Below are 13201 nucleotides of genomic sequence, written 5' to 3' on the forward strand. Positions count from 1 at the left end.
CTGTTCCGCTTAAAGTCGGCAACATCCTCCACAGCATTCCAAAGATCAAAGCAAGTATCCTGAACCGCCACTTTGCATCTGTATTCACTGATGACAAGTCAACCACCCTGCCAGACCTTGGACCTAGTGCCCATCCACCAATGGGTAGAATTATTGTCAGCATTCCAGGTGTCATCACGCTTCTCCGGAACTTGAAGCCACACAAGGTCACAGGTCCAGATGGAATTCCGGCAAGACTTCTCAGGGAAACGGTTGTTGAAATTGCTCCTGCGATCATTCTACTATTCCAAACTTCGTTGATTATTGGAAGAGGGCATCAGTCGTTCCGATTTTCAAGAAAGGGAACCGATCCATAGCTGCCAACTACAGAACTACATTATATCACTGACATCCATCCTGTGTAAGCTCTGTGAGCATAATCTCCACCATGCTATGATTGGGCACTTTTCCAAGCACCAAATCCTGACAGATGCACAACATGGCTTTAGGAAGAATAGATCGTGCGAAACCCAACTGGTCCACAGTATCCAAGACCTGGCAAAAAGCATTGACGAAAAAGGCCAGACTGACCTGATTCTGCCGGATTTCGCCAAAGCTATCGATAAGGTGTCTCACAAGATCAAGCATTACGGAATTCACGACAACACTCTTCGCTGGGTGCAAGACTTCCTCAGCAACAGGACCCGGAAAACCCAGAAAATGCTTGTAGACGGGCAAAGCAAATCGGAGTCACATCAGGTGTTCCACAGGGCAGTGTCCTCGGCCCCTCCTGTTTCTTGCCTTCATTAACGATCGTTCAGCCAGTACCAGTCAAGTTAGCTCAATCGTTAAAGCGTTCGACTGTGGTGCGACAGGTTGTGTGTTCGAACCCTGGCGGTGCCTAGTACGCTCTCGTGGAAAAAAATGAGTTAGCTTGAAATTCCCCTGGACAAGGAACTTACTGCTAATTTGTCTCGTTGTAACCCGTACGAAACTCGGGGAGCTGATCCTGGTTGCAAAGGTTATTTGTGGAATGTCTAGGGTGTGCGCTCTTGAAGCAGCAAAGTACCTTAATGGTTGTTTAATGGTTTATGGAATGATTTGGGGCCGTCGTGGTCACAGCGAGAACCTGTAAAGTGTGCTGAGGCTTGTGGATCAAGGTCTAGGCGCTGTTCCTGTGCGTAGCGCACTATAAATCACTGCGCTTTTTTTTCGCTTTTTTTTACCAGAAGCTCTGTCAACCGCCTCTTTGCAGATGAATGTGTCCTGTACAAACTCATTTCAACCCATCAAGACACCACACTTCTCCAGAATTATTTAGACGCCTTGCAGGAATGGAAACGCACGTGGTTAACGCAATTCCATCCATCCAAGTGTCATGTAATTCACGTCACCAACAAAAGGAAGCCTATCACCATTGCCTACAACATCCACGGCGTTACCCTTTAAGAGGTGACCTCTACAAAGTACCTCGGTCTGATCATCGACAGCAAACTCAACTTCAACATACATGTTGACATCATCACCAAGAAAGCTAATGGAACCCGTGCCTTCCTTGGAGGTAACTTCAATCACTGCAGCAGGAAAATCAAAGAGGCTACATACAACACCTATGTGAGACCAATTGTAGAGTGTGCTGCAGTGGCATGTGACCCCCACACCCAGCGCAACATCAAGAAGGTGGAACAAAGCCATAGAAGTAGTGCGCGATTCGTCACCAGCAAGTATGATCGTAGGACCAGCGTCACGTCACTTCTTGCTGATCTCAAATGGCCGTCGCTTCAATCTACACGTCGCCAAGCCAGACTCCCCATGCTGTACATAATAAGGTACAACTTGATCGATATCAACTGGGAGCATTACCTGACATTAGCAACATCTAACACCAGAGGACATGCTTCCAGATTCTGGACACAATACTGCAGCTCCCAGACTTACTTGGCTTTTTTCTTTACACACCAGCAGGGAATGGAACGCCCTTCGGAAGGACCCGGGAGATTTCAACTCGCTCGATGCCTTTAAGGCAGCATTGAGTGAAGTCTCCACGTAACCAGATGGCATCCTTCTTTTTATCGCACTTCACCATTGTATATATTTTGCACCTGATTCTACCTGCTGCCATATTCGTCATCACAGGTAAACACAACTACAGTTGCCGAAACACACTTTTCCGACATTTTGAACAGCCAATTTTTGGAATTTAAACCGCTCACTGCCGTGACTACCGAGGGCGCGTTGGAATTTACGGTACCCGGATCCCCTGATAGTTATGTGAATCTCGCGCAGACTCAACTCTACTTAAAGGTAAAAATCGTCGCTCCCAATGGAGTCGATTTCCTCGCGTGTACCTATAGTGCGTTCCTACCAACCTCTTTCTACATTCGATGTTCAGGATGGTCAGCGTCGCTTACAACACTTACCCTTACCGCGCCATGATCGAGACGTTGTTGACGTACGGATCGGATGCCAAAAAATCTCACTTGACTTCCGCCCTCTTCTACAAAGACGCCGCGAAATTATTGACGTCGTCAATCCCACCGCTGCCGACGCTCAAGCCAATCTAGGTTTGAAGAAACGGTACCAACTTACCAGTCAAAGCACGCAGCAAAGCACGGAATGAAGCACGCCGGCATCTTCTGTCAAGGAAAATTTCTACTCAACGGGGTAGAACTTATACTCAAACTGCATAGAAGCAAGAATGCTCGCTCTTGAGAGCCGACGATGATCAAGTGGATGCCCAACCCGAGTACAAGTGATGATGCACGACGCCAAGGAATTGGAACGCGGTGTTACCGTGAAATACCCTATCCGGAGAGTGGATCTTAAATGCTATTCCATACCTCAGGGGAATCTGTCTTTCGTCAGAGTGAGTCTTTTCACGGGGCAAGTATTGAGGCGGGTCGTCTTTGGTCTAGTGGATAATACCGCCTACAACGGGGCTAACGATAAATTTAACTCTTACCACTTCAAGCACTTCGACCTCAACTTTTTGGTGTTGCCCTGTAACGAAGAAAACTTTTTGTTCCAAGGTACAAACATTCTGCACCAGGACCAAGGTGTACCTATCGACCGAGAGGAATTTGCCCAAGGATACAGCCTGTTCGCATACAGCCAGTTCACCCGACGCTTCCGACGGAGCTCACCTGAACCCTATGCAAACCAGATCGGTGCGTCTCGAGTTGCAGGTTTAGTACCCCCCCCCCCTTTTTTTTGGTATTCTCCCACTCGTTTCTCGAAAAATTTGGTCTTACCTTCCATTGAAATATTTTCCATGAAATCGTAAGGATTGGTCACGCGATAGAAGTTGTCGTAAGCTAGTTCGACCAACAAATGATCGGTGATGAATTCTATTAAACGTTCATTTATTCCTATCAGGGAACATTTAAAGCCTCGGTCATAAATTCGCGTTCAATCTCAACCGCTTCTCGAACCATCTTCAACGTTGTTTCCAGGGTGGTTTGCGCTCATAGTACGAGAACAATAAACATGCGAAATCGCAATGAAACGCCTCGTCGCAGCTGATGAGTTCGTTGGAAAAAGTCAAACCAGACATTAAACCTCTTTTCGTCAACCAGAATATCGCGGTGAACGATCCTGAGAAAAAAATCCCTTCGACGACAGCGAACAATACGAGTCTCGTGGCGAAAGTGGCCTCGTCTTCGTTGATCCAGCGTAGAGCCCTCTCGGATTTCTCCTTTACGACGGGAATAGTTTCCACGGCGTTGAGTAGGTGCGTTTTTTTCGCGTCTGTCCTTAATGTACGTATCTATGAGCACGCTGTACATTTCGGAGTGAATATTTTCCATCATGATCTGAAAACCATAGAAAACATTCGCTTCGGCAATCTGCACTTCGCTACAGAATTGAGTCGTTAAATTTTCGACGATTATTCCGTCGCTACCCGCGAGGTTGTGGAAAATGAAATACTTCTCCCATCGTTGAGACTTTCCCAATGCGGTTTATCTTTTGCGAGGTCTACCTCCGTCACCGTCCAGAATGACGCCTCGGCCCGCTTGTACATATCCCATATGTCGTGGTATTGAATAGGGAATATAACGAGCCTAGAAGGATCGACTCAAGGATCGAAAGGAGAAAGTCAATGTATTCAAGGAGAAACATAGCGCTCCCGGAGCACAAGGCCTATTATAGGCCTTGTGCTCCGGGAGCGCTATGCTTCTCCTTGAATACATACTTAATAAACTATAACCCTAAATCTTGGAGCACTAACCCCAACTATACTCCTCCAGGAGCGCTGTGTATTGTCAAAATATTACTCTCGCGTCCAGGACTACATGTATACTGTATTTAGTTACATGTAATCATTACACACCACGGGTAACCAAATTTTCCAAGTTCAACAAAGCTATCAGAAATTGAGAACAAAATTCTTTCTTTCGAAAGAAAATCAATGTCTGATAGATTTATATAAAAACATTTTAGGTTTTGTTACCTTACCTATGGCGAGCTATGGGGTCAGTTATGAAAATAAACTTTAGGATGCGTTTTTTGCCTTTAATTGTTGGGTTATAAAAAAAAAAATTAAACAAAAATACGACTCAATGTTTTTATAATGTTCAACTTTTTTAAGAAATATTTCTTTGCAATTTTACAACCCTTTTTAAACAAGTTTGCGTGTACTTTTGAAAATATTACAAAAAGATTTGTTTGTGTGTGTTTGATCAACAGTGCAGAACAGGCTTTGATGCAGAACGTTAAATTCGCACTTCATTAATTGCCTCGACACATGAAGAAATAAATGAACGCCCATGATGATCTTTCTAATGACAGCATTTTGCACTTAAAATAGATGTAGTGGATTTTTTAATAGCACCGCCAAGTGATGAGTATCCTTTAATTGGCAAAGTAGACGTTATCATATACGTTAAGTTCGCACTTCATTAATTGCCTCGGCACGCTAAGAAGTCCCTTAATGATCTTTCTAATGACTAAATGTTGTGAACTGGAAACACTTAAAATAAATGCAGCTGAAATTCGTATAACACCGCCAAGTGTTGAGTATCCATTAAATGTCAAAGTAGACATTAACATTATCATGATAAAAAAAAGTTTAATTAATTAGCTTGGTCGTGGATAGAATATGTTTAATAATCTTTTCTCTGTGTTGAAATTGCAGGGTTTGAATGATCTTTGATGGTAATAGTTATTAACTATCCGATAGATTTTTGATATTTAGCAGTCCTCGAAGTAAACTTTATAAATCTAATGATATGAACTTAAAGTGTATGTAGCTGGGAAGAAAAACCGTCCATCATATTGACATTTGGCCTTTCGTATTGAAGATATACATTTATCTCAAAAACTGCTAAAAATGTTGGTCTTTTTGGGAAAAAATGTATAGCTTCAATACGAAAGGTTAACATTTTCATATGATGGACGGGTTTTCCTCCCTGCTACATACACTTTACGTACTCCTCCAAATTGACGCAAAACATGTTTTACCCTTTAGTTTTACCGAATCACTGATAGTGCCTTCAATGCTCGTGAATTTTCAACATTTTTTTAATTAACAATATGTGTTCCAATAATTTTTTCCAAAACTATAAATTTTCTGTGGATACTAACGTAAATACAATGAGTACTACATGTAAATTGCTCAAATAAAGAAAGTCCGCAGTCATTTAACAATTGGTACACCAAAACCTGATCTTGTTATGACAATGTAATTGACAAATTCGTGTGCAGAATCTTGGTAGCTCCAATTTGATACCAAAGTTGCTAACAAACACTGTAAATTCAGAGAGATTAATACCAGTATATGAAATTTGGTGTCTTTTCAAAAGTTGCAAATTAAAAACGAACCACGCGGACCTGGAGAGCTGAATAGCAGAGCGCGACCATTGACATAGCCCGAAAGAACCGCTAGGTCATATCGATCGCATCGTGCCCTGGTATGCATCAGTAAAGCACTGTTATCCATGGGTTTTAAATTAGCAATTGAATAAAGCGCGCACATGGGATAGTCGACAGGAGCCCATCATGGGCAAGCAAGCTTGACCACATTACCACGCTAAGCAATTTAGACCTCGTGCATAGTTTTGATTTGTAACCTTTGAAATCTTTGTCACTTTTGAGTGTGTGGTAGCAAATTTGGTATCAAATCAAGATTCTGCATACGACAGTATCAATCAAAAATTGTCACAACAAGATCAGGTTTTGGTGTCGGACAGGTTACATGACTGCGGACTTTCTTTATTTGAGAAGTTTATTATGACTAACGTACTTACAATGTCTTTTGAGCTGTTCCGTGTAAATCGATTGAAATCCTTCCTCCAAAATTCAGAAATATAAGAGTTTTCCAATTGTCAAATGTTCGTCAGAAATATAAGAGTTTTCCAATTGTGAAGTGTTCGTCTCAGCATGCTAATCACATCTAAAATGACGCTTTTAGGCCTACAAGATGCTTTGTTGTTAACAAAGCTTACGCATGCGTAAAGCACATAACTAGAATCAGTGACAAAACAAATCACTGTTATTGGTGCATTATCAAACTCTGGTATACATGGCATTAATATTAGTAGGCTGTCATGTTCAATACATCAAAATGCAGTCAAGCGTGTCGAGTATATTGAATTGATAACCTGTTGTATATATCGCCTGAGTGATAGAACACGTGCACGGTGAATGATACTATTGTAATGGAAAAACGAATGCCGAGTTGTTCCACGTAAAAACAATGCTCTATTAGGCGATAGATACACGGTCGCAGTCAAAACTATACTTTTCCTGTTATTTGTAAACAAATCAGCTTTAAAATCATGTTTGTATGTAAACAAAAGTCCGCTTTTTATGGCTATCTATATCAAGTTCAATTAATTTCAAAGGTAGATTTTAAAAAAATGGTCAACAACACTCACTTTTTGAATCGAATACTTCAGAGAAATCCTTCTCCGTCATCAGTAATGCTGTTGGTAGACTGACTTATGATTCTATAGATGTTGACAATGTCCTTTTTTCCTTTGTCATGGTATTTCTAGAAGAGAATCAGGGTGGAACTGGCTTCTTGGCAAAAACTTGTCTGTTTATGTCTGGTGTCCTTGTCGTACTCTGCTAATGCCGATTAATTTGAGGTTGTCTTGGCAGTGTGTTCTTTCGGACGTTCGCCTAGGGTTCTATTTGTTTTACCCTCGTACCCTTAGTCGCAGCCTTCACAAGGTACGCAGTACACAACCCCTGACTTGTCTTCCTCGCGAGGTTTGTCTTTCGTGGCAACAAGTAATTGACCAAACGTTTGGTAAGGTTCAAATACCGCCAATACACCGTAACTGTCAATAGCATTACACTGCTTATGACAGAGAATGGGTTTTCTGAAATAATTTTTCCTTACTGGCACCTTTTTTTAACTGGAACTAAACTATTCTTTCTTTATAATTTCCTTATCTTCAACATTTTACTCTACATCTGATACTTTGCCATATATAGCACAATGCCTCACAAATACACTCAACCACAGAGAAGAAGCACGTGTTGCCCGCGCGATATCAGAAGAACCTTCGATCGTGTCTAACATCCGTGTGTTCTGGCCAAACTTGCCGGGTAAAGAACTATCTCACCGACCAATTGTTAAATGGAAATGCAGTGTGAAGCTAAGTGCATAGGTATCCCTTAGTATAATGCAATTACTTCATCGATGGGTGCTGAGAGATTACCAACAATCCAAAATAGGACAGGGTTATTTAATTTTAAAATGATTGGAACAGCGAAAATGTGTTCTATTACCTAGAAAGTGACCATGGCACTCCACTGGTGGGAGAGGGTGTAACACTGATAGCCAGAATGGAGTCAAGTGACTCTATACGTGGAGTAAACTAGCTCTCCAAAGGAGTCACCTGATTATCACAGGAGAGTCAGTTGATTCTACCTGTGGGGTCAATTGACTCTACATTCAGAGTCGTCGACGGAGTCAGACTCTGTAATTGCTTGGCTCTTGACACCATGGAATGTATATTCTCCCATTCCAAGAGGAGGGTGGTCAACTAAATTTTTTCAATCGTGTCGTCTGACAATAGCCTATGGCGTGAAACTCAGAGTAAAGTCTCCTATTCCGGTAGGTCTTTACTTTGAATTTTTATCTTGATATACATCTATGTGTAGTATTATTTTTGTCTTCTTTTCGAACTGAGTGAAACTGTAATGGAGTCAGGGTAACTCTATTAATGGAATCTGGGTTACTCTAGGAGCAGAGTCCAGCCGCTACGCGACTCTATGTCTAAAATGACTCTATATTGGGAGTCAAATGACTCCTGTGTAGAGTCATCAACAGTGACTCTTCAGCGGAGTCAAGACATTTATGACTCTTCAAGTGAGTCAAATGACTCCGAATATGGAGTCATTTTAGACATAGAGTCGCAGAGTGGCTGGACTCTGCTTTTAGAGTCACCAAGACTCCAGTTTGGCTTTCAGTGGAACTTGTCCAATATAGGGTGTGGCAAAACACTTTTACTTCTCGGATCGGATTGGAACTCTCTGAGAATTTACATGATATTATTAAGCTGAAATATCAGTAAGATCGGAGCATGTTTTGCCCAGGCAGCAGATTTTCACAAATTCCCTACTATACTTGTTTGCTATTTCTTACTGTATAACTCTATATAGAGAAATCAGTAGGTACAACCTGGGAAACGTAGGCATTTCGGTGACATCATAGCCTATATTAAACACATTGGGTACTTTGTTTAGAACCTTTCGTTTAGGTACTTTGTTTAGAAAATTTACCAGATAGCAAGTAGTCTGACATCGGTTACAATATTTGTTGTTAAAGGCAGGTGCCGTATTTCCTCGAATAGTCGCTCCCCCTCAAATAAACACCCCACCACTTTTTTTCAACCAAGATGTTTCAAAAATGCTGATATTTCCATGCTATCTTGTGAAGTAAGCTTACCAAAGCTCAAACATGGTCGATAATGGCGTCGGTATTGGCAAAAATCTGATCGGAAACCCGGAGGTGAAGCGGAAGTTAATCAAATAGCCAGTTAGAAGGCCATTAATCAAGGAAATGCATACCTATATTTCTCTGATTCGTATTCATAAAATGTAAACATACATAAACCAGGTTGACTTTTCATCGTTGACAATGTACGTGTTATCAACACTAACGAACGAGGACAGAGATAACTAGAGGGCCCTATATTTGTACACAAATACGGCTATACCCACATGTTATCGGTGTAGACAAACTTATAGTCCTTATTTGCTGAGGAATTAAGATAAAGAAGTTGTAAAAAGTCGCCCAATTAGGCGGAAAATGTGTAAAAAGTGAAAGTCCAAGTCACAAGCTTTAATTTAATGTTGGTTGCACCCTCGTAGCACTTAAAATAAAGAAATAGTAAAAAGTCGCCCAATTGGGTGAAAAATGTGGAAAAATTGAAAGTCCAATTCACAAGCTTTATGCACTCTCGTACCACTTAAAATAAAGAATTTCTAAAGAAAGTCGCCCACTTGGGCGGAAAAATGTGTAAATTGTGAAACTGGGGCCCATAAAATGTTACATATGGGGCTCATATATATGTACATATCTATATAATAATACACTATCCTCTATACACCAGGCACAAAAAGAAACTCGTCAGTTACAGTCATCCTTGCTGTTCAACAACCTGATAGTTTGCGATTATTCTGAAATATACGTTTTGCTAATTTGACTTTGTTTTCTCATTTGACACCCTGTTCGAAAATCGAATAATGTGTGACTCCAAACCGTCAAACCCCAAAATCAAAAGTTGCAATATCAACGATTTTCAATGGGAACTCATCGTTGTATTGCATACAAGCACCACGAGCCAATCAATGAAGCACAAAATGTAACAGGCACAGTTGAATCGTTAAAATTGAAACTTTTGATTTTGGGGTTTAGGGGTTTGGAGGCGCATGTCTTGGTAAATTATTTCCATTTTCACGAACAGTGTGTCAAATGAGAAAGCAACGTCCAATTAACAAAATGTTTATTTCAGAATCATCAAAAATTATCAGGTTGTTGAACAGCAAGGATGACTATAACTGACGAGTTTCTTTTTGTGCCTGGTGTAGATCTGTTTGTAGGTTTGTAGATGTGTCTATAGATTTGTCTGAGGCCGTCGTAGGCTGTACGGGGTCAAAGTCGGTAGGTGGGTGTAGTTCTGTCCTGGCAAGAAGTTCATGCTCGTTAAGTCATCCGACCCCGGGGTCCCCTCCCAGGGGAGTCGTCTTTCTTACTGCTGTTCTCTTATTCACAGTGAGGCTATGCAATTTGATAGATTGAAATTCACAATATGCAATTTGATTAGGGGAAAGCTATTCCAGAGGGAGAGGGAGTATGTAAATGAAATGGAACATCCATTTCAGAGGGAGTGTGTAAATTAAATGGAATAGCCTATTTTGTGGCCACTTCGGAGGGAGTATGTAAATTAAAAGGAACAGCCTTAACGTTGATGTCATCTATATTATAATTACGTTTTTTCTCTGTGGATCTGTTTAGTCCTACGTTTAGGTATTAATAACAATATAATTCTCAGGTGCAATCTCTGAGCCCTGAAGCTGCTTTAATTGATGAGAAACGACCGGCCCTTTGTTTTAACATTTGGGCCCTGGGGCCCATAGTATTTGACTTATGAGGTTCATGAACATATATTGAAGTATAATTCTCAGGTGCTCTCGGTAGACTCAAGCTGGGCACTGTAGCTGCTTTATTTACTGAGTAACGTCCGGCCCTATGTTTTAGCGTTTGGGGCCCTGGGGCCAATATTATGTGACATATGTGGCTGATATGTTCATATAACAATATAATTCTGAGGTGCAACCTGTGTACAAACTCTGAGCCCTGAAGCTATTTTATTTGACGAGAGAGAAACAGCTGGCCCCTTGTTTTAACATTTGGGGCCCCGGGGCCCATAATATTTGACTTATGGGGCTCATGTACATATATTGAAGTATAATTCTTAGCTGCTATCAGTAGACTCAAGCTCGATATTGTATCTGCTTAACGAGTAACGACCAGCCCTATGTTTAGCGCTTGGGCCCTGGGACCCATATTATGTTACACATGGAGCTCATATACGGTATACATATAACAATATAACGCTTAAGACCTATTAGTATATCAAATCTGAACCATGTAGCTACTTTATTTGCTGAGAAACGGCCGGCCCTTTGTTTTAAGATTTTGGCCTCAGGGGCCCCTAGCCTTGAACATCTGGGGCCAAAAATGGCAAGAGGCACATCTTAGTAGAGTAAAGTTACCACATGACCCCAAAAAAATTGCAACAGAAGGTTTTTTGGTATTTTCTTGCAGTATAAGGTCTAATAAATAACATATCAAAAGTTTAGAAAAATTGAACTTGGGGTAAGGGTCCAAATGTGACGTAATCAAAATGGCCGCCAAAAGCTGGAAAAATACCCATTAATCTACTGATTTTATCAATTTTTCACTCGTTATTGTGGGTTCCACTGGTGACAACCTTGTTCAGAAGTACTTTACTGGATGTAGTAATGAATCTCTATGTTGTGGTATTGAGATGGTTTACTTTGACAGCCATAATGAATTTCAAAATGGCCGTCATTTTGGTATTTTGGCTTATGAAGGTAAATCATGCACATAATTGTAAGGTGAAACTTAAGGCGTTAGATTTTCAAGAATAGCCAATATCCCTTGAATCAATATTCCTATTCAAATTTATATAGAGGTAGGCATACAAACCAAATTGGCAGCAAGAGTGAATTTCAAAATGGCCGCCATTTTGGTATATGTTGCCTTATTGAGTTTAATTATGCACGTATTGTAACTTGAAACATTAAGTAACAGAACTTTTAAAATAACCAACATCATTTGCACCCACAGCACCATTAATAGTATGCTTTCAAGTAGGCATATGCACCGACTAGCTTTTCTCTACCTGGGGTGTTGAGCCGTAACTTGAAGAAGATGTACCAATTTGGCAGCCATATTTACATTTCAAAATGGCTGTCAGCTATAAAAATCAATAGTATATTCTTGAAGTAACACACAATTCATCTTGCTATACCACGATGCGATGCCTTTGTTTGAAGTAGTAACATCAACCACATTGTATTATACATGTATGTTGGAATTAGTTGTCATCATCATCATCATCATCATCATCTGAGAATAATTCTTGATCCATATTCTCACATTGGCCTATATGTGCAATTGAGTCTATTCTTTCTGCAGCTACATTTCACTGTGATGCATCCTGCAGAACAATTGCATCGAATCATCTTCAGCAATGATTCTGGTGCTGGACTTCTTTTCATCATAAGTGGAACAAATTTGTCACCTTGAACAATCCATCTCCATTAAGTTGGATTCATACCATCCCTTTTACCCATCCAATGCATGACTTGTAGATAAGTTCTTCTGGAGTAAAACTTTGCCGCTGTGGGTGGAAGTCGTTCAGGTTTAACAAAGCTCTTTGCTGTGCAAACCTCTTTGGAAAGAAACCTGTAGCGTAAGGACTCCAAAGACTCTGATTGCTGACCATTAAACAGGGATACATTGCTATGCAGCCTTCACTTTCTACATATTCTTGATCAATACTGTGAGTGCAAAATGCCTTGTGACAAACTTGTAATACAGGATCACCATTGATGATTTTGTGTAATACAGACTTCATACCTACGCCAATATTCCTGAAGTAGTGTTGCAATCTGAAAACGCATGGGCAAACAACAAATCCGAACAAATGTCATCACTGAGTAAGCGTTTCTTGCCAGCAAATTACCAGCATCTAATATGTTTACCTTATTTGCAACCCGACTCTTGCGGCGCTGATGCGTGTTATCCTTTGTGGTTGGTCCACCAGTGTATCCATCAAAGACAACTGTGGTCTGGCCATAGTGATCAAATGTGAAAGATGCATAATTATCGGCAAGGGTGCTTCCTTCTGCCCGCTTCAAGCGATGTAGAAGAGAACCTTCAGGAGCATGGCTTGTAGTAGTGGTGCTTTATATGGCTTATGTAAAACATACGTATACTTTGCTTCAAACAAAGATGGTGGATATGGTGATAGTTAATGATAAACTTCCTTATCTAAGCACAGATCTCCAGATTGTGATACAACCAGGAACCTTTGAAACAACAGAACTGGAGAAATGGTTTGGTCATCAGTGACCTGGACCTTACATTTTGACTCTAGCATTCCATTTGTAGCTATATGAAAGGACAGCCTGTCCTTCCATTTGTTTGACTGTATCTTTACCTACTTTGAACAGG

At 40.8% G+C, this 13201-nt stretch overlaps 1 pseudogene; it reads right to left on the bottom strand.

Moving 5' to 3' along the window:
- Positions 1-1329: 1329 nt before the first annotated feature.
- Positions 1330-12824, bottom strand: LOC140169132 (ribonucleoside-diphosphate reductase subunit M2 B-like; annotated as a pseudogene).
- Positions 12825-13201: the final 377 nt, after the last annotated feature.

Source organism: Amphiura filiformis, chromosome 14, assembly GCF_039555335.1.
Source record: "Amphiura filiformis chromosome 14, Afil_fr2py, whole genome shotgun sequence".
Classification (NCBI taxonomy): domain Eukaryota; kingdom Metazoa; phylum Echinodermata; class Ophiuroidea; order Amphilepidida; family Amphiuridae; genus Amphiura; species Amphiura filiformis.